This window comes from Equus caballus, chromosome 3, assembly GCF_041296265.1.
Source record: "Equus caballus isolate H_3958 breed thoroughbred chromosome 3, TB-T2T, whole genome shotgun sequence".
Classification (NCBI taxonomy): Eukaryota; Metazoa; Chordata; class Mammalia; order Perissodactyla; family Equidae; genus Equus; species Equus caballus.
Window position 1 is genome coordinate 13,861,677 of NC_091686.1, and position 8,798 is coordinate 13,870,474.

The following is an 8,798-nucleotide window of genomic DNA, read 5'->3' on the forward strand; positions in this document are numbered from 1 at the left end:
GGGAGATGAATTTCACCTGATAGCTGAGGCACATCCCTATACTTAGAAGTCTGTACCACTTATTGCTGTCATCAGAAAGAGTACTTCCTTCAAATTTGCCAAATCGCAGGCTTGCGGGACAATGCTTCAAAGCAGCTGATAACTCATCTCTGCCATTGGTATTCAGGATGAGGGTAAGTGACAGGAATAGGTATAGTTGGAAGAGACAGGCTTAGAAATCTGTCACAAGAGCTTTGGAGGGTGAATTGGGGGTGCGGGAGGCACATGTGCATGACATTCTCAAAAACCAAGAAAACTAGCCCATGATCATGAGTGAGAGAAAAAGTTACAAATCACTAACTGTGTTTTGAATCGTGTTTATTGCATGTGTCCTTCGTGCAAAAGGCATGGTCCTAAACTAATTATATTCAAATGGCTACTTAATAATACCAGACAGACTTCTAGTAGTTTTACATTACTTTGAAAGAACATAACCACACTAGAATACAATATGCTCCTTTCCATGATGTTACACAGCGGTTTTGGTATCATAGGTACCACTTAATATTATGCAGTTGATGAGAAAAATAAGCCCTGGCTGCAAAGCCACATGTCTCTTTGTTCCTAATGAACACTGACATTAGTGCTCAATTAACAATGACGTCTGTAATCATATGAGTCTTTGCTCTGATTCCAAGCCCGTATGGATGGACCATAAGGAGATCTCCCTGTGTGATCAGATCAAAGCTCCTATGCAGTGTGTCTTTTCAGAGGAGGGCAGAGACAAATTAATCGTCTCTATCTAAGTTCAAGTAGCACAGTTGAAGGACTACTGGGGAAAATTCATGGCGGGGTCATAGATAAAGTAGCCTCTAAACAGGTTCATGTCACCAAAGAAACAAAGTCTCATGCCTGGCAGTATCTGTTTGTAGTTTTCTGCTTTATAAATTTTCTCACAGACATTTAAAATTAAATTAGTGCTTTTCTTTTTTAATAAGAGGTATAAAAACTACTCTTTGCTCATCATGCATAGCACATTATCTACAATTACATCAGTATATCTTTCTCTGCCTCTTTATGTAGTTTTTGATTTTTTTTTTCTTTCCAATCTCCTCTGGGGAGCTCTTAGGGAGCAGGTTTTGCTAATAATTAATAATGGGAGGATTCTCCTGAGGAAATCGTTTGGAATCATTATGCTCTTCTAATAAATCGTCATTTCAGAATTCTAATCAGCAAAATTTGGATTCCAAATGTTTGGTAATTACAGTGGCCCGTTGCATGTGGATTGATTAATATGTAAATGTAACTGATGCCGCCTTCAAAAGTCAATATAAAGCAATGTGTAGATTTATGTAGAACGGGATTCACATGCTTGGGAACTTTATGGGAGAACCTGATATTGAGATAATAAGAGCACATCTTTCAATCTCTGCATAAATGCATTTCTTAAACTCAGTTGCACTTTATCTTTCATTAGTCTCTGCCATAGCTGCTTCAAACATCTAGTCTCTTTCAACAATGCCACATAACTCCCATTCAAATCATGTCAATGTTTATCTGCCTGAAATATGTCAGAGCACAATGCCACAGTCATCCAAGGAGCTCTAACTATTATACCAACGCTTAGTAAAGGAACTCCTAGCAATCCTTAGAGAAAGACGGAAGCAGAGCAAACAGTACAGAGATCATGGGACAGTGACCGGCTGCAAAAGATCCAGAGGTTTAATGAATGGTGCAATGAAATCAAGGACAGGATATCTGTAGTGGACAGTCCAATCCAACTGAGGTCGAATTTCTGATTCTATTTTCTCTTGTTTTAGTTAAGAACTGTGTCTTCTCCAATATGTTATTCTTTTTTTTCCCCTTGTGATGAGAACTTTTAAGATCTATTCCCTTGGTGACTTTCAAATATACAATACAGTATTATCAACTATAGTCACCATGCTGTGCATAACATTCCCAGGACTTATTTATTTTACAGCTGGAAGTTTGCACCATTTGATCACCTTCACCCATTGCACTGACCTTCCACCCACCATCTCTGGCAACCACTAATCTATTCTTTCCAGTCTGTTATTCTTTGTAGATTTCCCTGTAACACAAATTGCCAACTTTAAAACTTTATTTCCAAACATTTCATGGACTCTTAAAAGCAGATTACTTTATCGCTCTTTTTGGGATGAGTAAAAGGTATGCCAGTAGTTGTCAAATCTAGTCGCATGTTAAAAGCACCAGAGAGTATATTGTGTTTGCTTATTTTGTTTGTTTTTAATCAACGCTCGAGCCCCACGTACAGAGATTCTGATTTAATTGGTGTATGGAGTGCTAGCATCTGTTTAAAAATCTCCACAAATAATGCTATTTTAAGCAAAGTGACTAACTTTTGTTTCTCAGATGTCCCTAAGTGGACCCAAGGCTAGGTTAAAAGGGGATGAGTTCTCCACTCCTGAAACAAGGCAGGACATTGTTAACATTAACATCCATCCATTCATGTATTTATTCAGCAAATATTAACTGAATACATACCAAGTGCTGAACACTGTTCTAGACACCTCCAACATAGCAGTAAACCAAGTAGACAAGGCTCCTGTCTTCAGAGAGCTTGCCATCTGGTGGGAAAGACAGGGAGTAAACTAGCAATAAACAAACCAATGGATCAATCAGCCAAATCATCTTCAGAAAATAGAAAGCGCTATGAACTACATACAACAGGTTCATGAACACAGAAAACGTCTGAATGTGGGGCTGCTTTAGAGAAGAAAGCCAGGGAAGGCATCTTCACAGAATGGCTTCTGAGCTACAACTCGAATGATAAGCAGACGTCTGAGAGAAATCTTCCAGTCTGGAGGCACAACTACAAGGGCCCTGAGATAAGATCTGCCTTAGTTATATTAGAGGACCAGCTTCAGAGATCAGTGAGGCTGAGGTGGGGCAGCAAAGGGGAAAACGGTAGAGATGGGCCCAAGAAGCCAAGGGCACGTTAGGCAAAGGTTTCTGGTTTATGGGGAGGAGATTGAATGTTGTTCTAGTTTGTAACGTGAAATGGTTGGGGGTTGATTGAGTAGCAGAGGTCATCAGAACAAATGAATAGAGGTGGGAGAAAGAGACCATAAGAGGTGGACTCACACTTCTCTGTCAATAGTAACAAAGGAAGGATGGTTATAATATTAAGAGTTTGTGTCTGAGCTCAGGTTGGTTGGTTGGTTTGTCTCAGCATCATCAAAAGGTCATCTTTTTCTGCCGTCTGTTCCCTATAACAGTTCCTTTATAGACAAAGGCAAAGATAAAGGGAATCTCAAATCTTGCATTCCAAGAAATGAGTCTCATCTTCTGAATTCATAATATGACTGCTTCCAGCAAGAAAATAACTTTCCTGTTCCAACCCCACTCACTTTGTAACATTTTCTTCTCATGTTTGAAGAGGATAAAAATTAGGTATTTTTCATCCTAGAAACAGTTACGAGATGACTAGGGAAATGCAGGATGAGAGAAGAGTGGTCATCTCTAGGGAGAATAAGTTAAGCAGTGTTGTCAGTGCCCTCCCTGTGTCTCCAGGCTGTGACAGGCACTTTACGTTATGAACCCATTTAACACTCAGAAAGCCCTGAGAGGTAGATTTTTCTATCTTTACTTTGCGGAAGATTTGACAGCTGCTAAGAGTGGTCGCAGTCTTTGAGCCTGGAACCCAGATTCTTTTCACTCCAAAATCAATGCCATTAACCAGTTTACCACACTTTCACCTGGCAATTATTTCTACTGTTTGATGACATGAAAGTGCTTCCAGAAGAAAGGAGAAAAGTCTACCTCATGGAGTTTCACTTACCCCCTCTGCCATGACCACAGGAGTCACCTTAGTTCACAGAATCATGGAGCAATTTGTGATATATCTAAAAGGGATGGGGGACCTACCACATCCCATTTTATAAGCAAGGAAACTGAGTCACACAGTTTGCTAAAGGCAGAATCAAATCTAGAAATCCTATCTCCTCACTCTTAATCTAATGCTCTTTTTAACACACTAGGCTGCCTTTGGATCTCCTGGAAATGCTATATGCTTTAACTCAGGCTTGCCGCAACCCAAGGATTGTCAGTTCCGAGACGGAGACCTTGAAAACTGTTTATTTCCTGATGCCACAGTGGAACCATTAAGCTTATGCGTCCTGCTCTGCTGAACAGATTAGGATTCTCTACTATCTACACTATGCAGGAATCTGAGATATTCCAGAGCTCCCAAATATTCCATGTTTAACCATTTAAAGATGAGTGGAACTATGATATCTAGTACTTCTTCAATCAATACTTATATCCGTCTTTTTCAGAGCCATGGCTTCTTCATGCTATTTTCCTCACCTGGAATGCCCTTCTCAGGACTGCACAGTAAGCATGTTACCCAGGCCTCTGTCATTATTTGATGCTGTATTTTGTATGCTCTTGGACAAAGGCAATTGGCAACTGCTATAAGATGATTCACCTTTCTCTGCCTGCATGAGACAGAGTCATTCATTCATTTATCACATCATCTCTCTAGGGCCTTTTATATGTCCAGTACAAGCTTAAGAATTTGGAACATTTAGAGTCATAAAGATACAATCCTTGCCCTCAAGGAGCCAACATCCAGTGTAAAAATTAATAGATTAATAGATAATTACAAAGAATGTGGTAATCCTTTGGAAACCTCTGAGGACATGGTTACAGTCAGTTGGAACCTATAAATATTTAAATCTGTATATTGTGTCAGAGGCAATTTATATCAAGTTCTCTTCTGGGTTCAGATGATGTCTTTCTTTTCTTTTCTTTTTTGATGAGTAAGATTGGCGCTGAGCTAATACTCATTGCCAATCTTCTTCTTTTTGCTTGAGGAAGATTGTCACTGAGCTAACATCTGTAAGAATCGTCCTCTATTTTATGTGGGATGCTGCCACAGCATTGCTTGATGAGCAGCCAGGCTGCTGAAGCAGAGAGTGTGAACTTAACCACAACACCACCAGGCCAGCCCCAGATGATATCTTTCTGTGTGACATTACTTTATACGTCACTTACTTTTGCAAGCTATATAATAACAATTTGTGATATGTTTATATTATTTAAGTATTGTCATTCAGCATGTCCTATATTTATACTTCATGTCCTGAATGAATCTTTGTGGAAAGGTACTGTGTCATGCATGTGTGTGTGTGCATATCCTCTGAAAGAAACTTCCAAAATAAATATCATTGTAAGTGTTCAATATTTTTTATATTTTCATTTGAAAGTAGGCTACATAATTCATCAAACTGTAAACTTTTAAAAACTTTTAAATAATGATCTCAACCACTATGGTTCACAAATTTGATTTCCATCTTGCAGTAACTTCAATTTGGTTGGTATTAATAGCTATAGATTTTATTTTCTATCTTTTGAAAGTGTTTCTACAGTACGTGATAAATCCATTAGTTAAACTGCATTATCTTAGGATCCTATCTCTAGCCTCTCTCGTCACCAGTATAGCTTAAATGTAACCTCCAACCCCCTGACAAAAGTGTCAATCACAATTTAGTAACTAAACTACAATCTGCATACAGTGACACATAATAACTTTCTTGGAAAAGTTGTAAGAACAAAAATCTGCTTATTTTCGATTATTCTAAAAAACTTAAATAGACAACATAAAATCTTCCCCTCTCCTGTACCAAGCTCTTCCAAACCTTGTTTTATTTGCCATTCTTGTATGCCATGAATGTTTGAGGTAATTACTCACATACATAGGTCTGCCAAGATAACTGTCCATAACTGTGTTAGTAACAGCCTATGCTCAAGGCCCTCTGGTTGAGAATATATTGTCCTTCCCTTGTCTCCTGATCCATGAAATCTATCTTCTCCCTCGGTCTGGTTGTGGTCCTTTGTGGAAATATCAAGGAGAAGTGAGATCCATGGGGGATTCAAGCTTCCACAGTTAATAGTGATTCTAGCCCTGTGTTAATTCATCAAGAGAGTGACTGATGGTGACATCATCCAGTGATGGTAATATGGGGGAAATGCAACATAGCATATTCATAAGTTTTCTGGCCAAAAAAGGTCATTCCAAAAGGAAGACAACACACAGGTACTGCCTGCCCAAGACGTTCTCAAGCTCACGGACTAAATGCATAACTTTTTCATGTAAAACCTCAACAGAGTATGTCTCTTGCTAGATTAATGTAATGTTTTTGAGACTTTGGGCTATTCACCATCTTGTTGATCCACTGACTCCTCATAGACTATATTTTCACTCCCCCCACCCCACACACATTCACTTCAGCCTCATCCATGTTCTCAATTGTTTTATTAATGGCAGATCAACATGAACACTCAAATGGGGGCAGGGCAAAACCAGAAACTCTTCACTTATCTCAAGGTGATTTACCGGGCAGATTATCCTTGGGATAAGAGCAAATTTTTCACTATATTTTACAAGGTTCATCAAGATATAGACCTCTTTTACCCACCCACTACCAAAAATGACCCTTTCTTGCACTATGCCCTCTATACACATGAAACAGCTTGTTGTACAGGAAGAAATGTGCTCCTATGTTGCCTCCTCTATCTAAGAGGCCTTTCTCCTTTTGATTAATCCCTTCTCTTCCATTTGTCAGCTTAGATGTTTGCTCTACCAAATCACTCTCTGCAACCTCTCTAAGTGTTAGATGTCTGTACTCTGAGGACCCAGAGCCTTGATAACTTACTCTATTGAAGTCCTTACTAACTAAACGTAAGCGTCTTTCTTCCTGACTGGACTGTGAGCTTTGGGGGGTAAGAACTATGTCTTATTCATGTTCAGAATTTCTAATACTCAATTCTAGTCGCCAATTTTATATGCTGAAGGAGCAAAAAAGTCCAAAATCCAGATCTATGGTTTGCCCAAACAGCTATAGATGCAGCAAAGTGCATCAATTACTGATAAGAAAGACATCCAGGATTTTATCTAGGAGCTACTTAGTCCTATTTGAGAAATGTCTAAAAGATTTCTTGATCGTTCAACAAACAGGACATTAGAAAGAGGGAAAAAGACCTTCAAAAACAAAAACACTGGGCTCAACAGCAAACTAGACGTAAGGAACCTGGCCAAAGGAAAGAGGCAGAAAAAAATCAATATAAATTAAATAAAACAAATAAGCAAACAAAGACAGCCCCTCCCCTGCAAAAAAAGAATAAAAAGAAAACTCAGAGAGGTAGATAGCATATTTGGAGTTAAATAATGTAGGGAAAAATTAATCATTGTGCCTCAGTAGGTTCTCAGGCCAAGAACTTACTACAGAATAGGGTAGTAATTAATTGTCACAATTATGACTGAAATATAAACAAAATTCCTTTATTAATAGTATTTATTTTTCATCAATGGAAGCAAAATTCCTGGAAAATAGGCATTTCTGCTCTAGTCTACACATTTTAAAGATAAAATTGCAAGAAATTATGATTTACTGAAAGCCAATAAAATAGTCAAGTGCAAGTTGGGACTTACACAAAGTTTTCTAACTCCAAGTCCACATTCTTTTTTTCCTGCTTCTCTAAAATATAAGAAAGCATGGAATCTTGATATAAATTTTGGATATTTTTTCCAGCAGAAATAACAAAGTATATTATTTTAATGTTAATGAATAATTAAGAACTATGTGGAACAAGTAGTCATCCTTAAATGCAGCCAATTCATTAGTATTTCTTATAAAATATATCATAAAAGAGGTACATTCATCATTTACTGATTTGAACTGACGTTATCTGCTCAACTGTGTGAAAATTATCATTGCGAAGGAAAAGGGTGCTGGACTTTGATTCATTCCTTTTTAGATTCTGCTCCTAAGAACTGGAGGGGTTGTGTGAGTGTCCACTTGCCCTGCCTCATGGCTTCGGTCTTCTCCCCATGTGATCACCTTCTGAAAATGACAGGATAGTGAAGGACACAGTAGTGGCTTGATGGATGTACCATATCACCACGTTTTGCGAGTGAAATGATGAGGTGAAACTAGATCATCTCCAAAGCTCAGGATTCAAAGTGGGAAGGGGCAGATTATGTCTAATTGACCACACTCATGTGGGCAGATCTTTGTTCTAGGTCATTGCCATGAATCAGTAGAAAGTCACTCACTTAAGAGAAACATTCTGAAAGTTAGTTGCAGTACTCTATGTAATATAACTCGGAGCTTCAAAGACAACTTTTCAATGAAATGTCACAAAAGGGTTAAGGATGAAGCGGTATAAAATAATATTTCCAACCATTTCCACTTCATTTTTGGCACTGCTTTCTGAACCTTGCACATTCTCTTTCTTTCCTATATTGAGTGACTTTTCAAGTGGTCCTGCTGTGAGCCAGTAGAATTACTAAGAGGTTTCTGATTTCATAGCTGTTTTTTATTATATTTGGAAGCTGATCTTAAGTAGAGCTAAAACTCCAGGGCCACTATTTTAGGGTAGTAAAGATTGACATCTAAATTATGAACTAAGAAAAGTACCAGGCCATAGATTTCACTGAATGTAGAAAGAAGTAAAAAATGTATTTGTCTCTGGAAATGTTGGCTATTTGACGTCTTTGAGAAATTTTCGAGCATATTAAATTTCAAATCTCAGCAATGAAATTGTAATAGACATTTGGCTTACACCTATTACTCTTAGTTAATTCCCAGTTAAAGTTCCTTAAATCTCGCTCTAAAAGTCTCTCTCTTGTCCTGGGGAAAATATGCTGGCACAAGATTTAAGAGTCTAAAATAGGTATTATAGGGATTATCAATGGTCAACGGTCAGACACAATGCAAAAACAATTTGTCACAAAAAGAAAGGAGAGAAAGCATCTGGCCTTTTTTCATTCA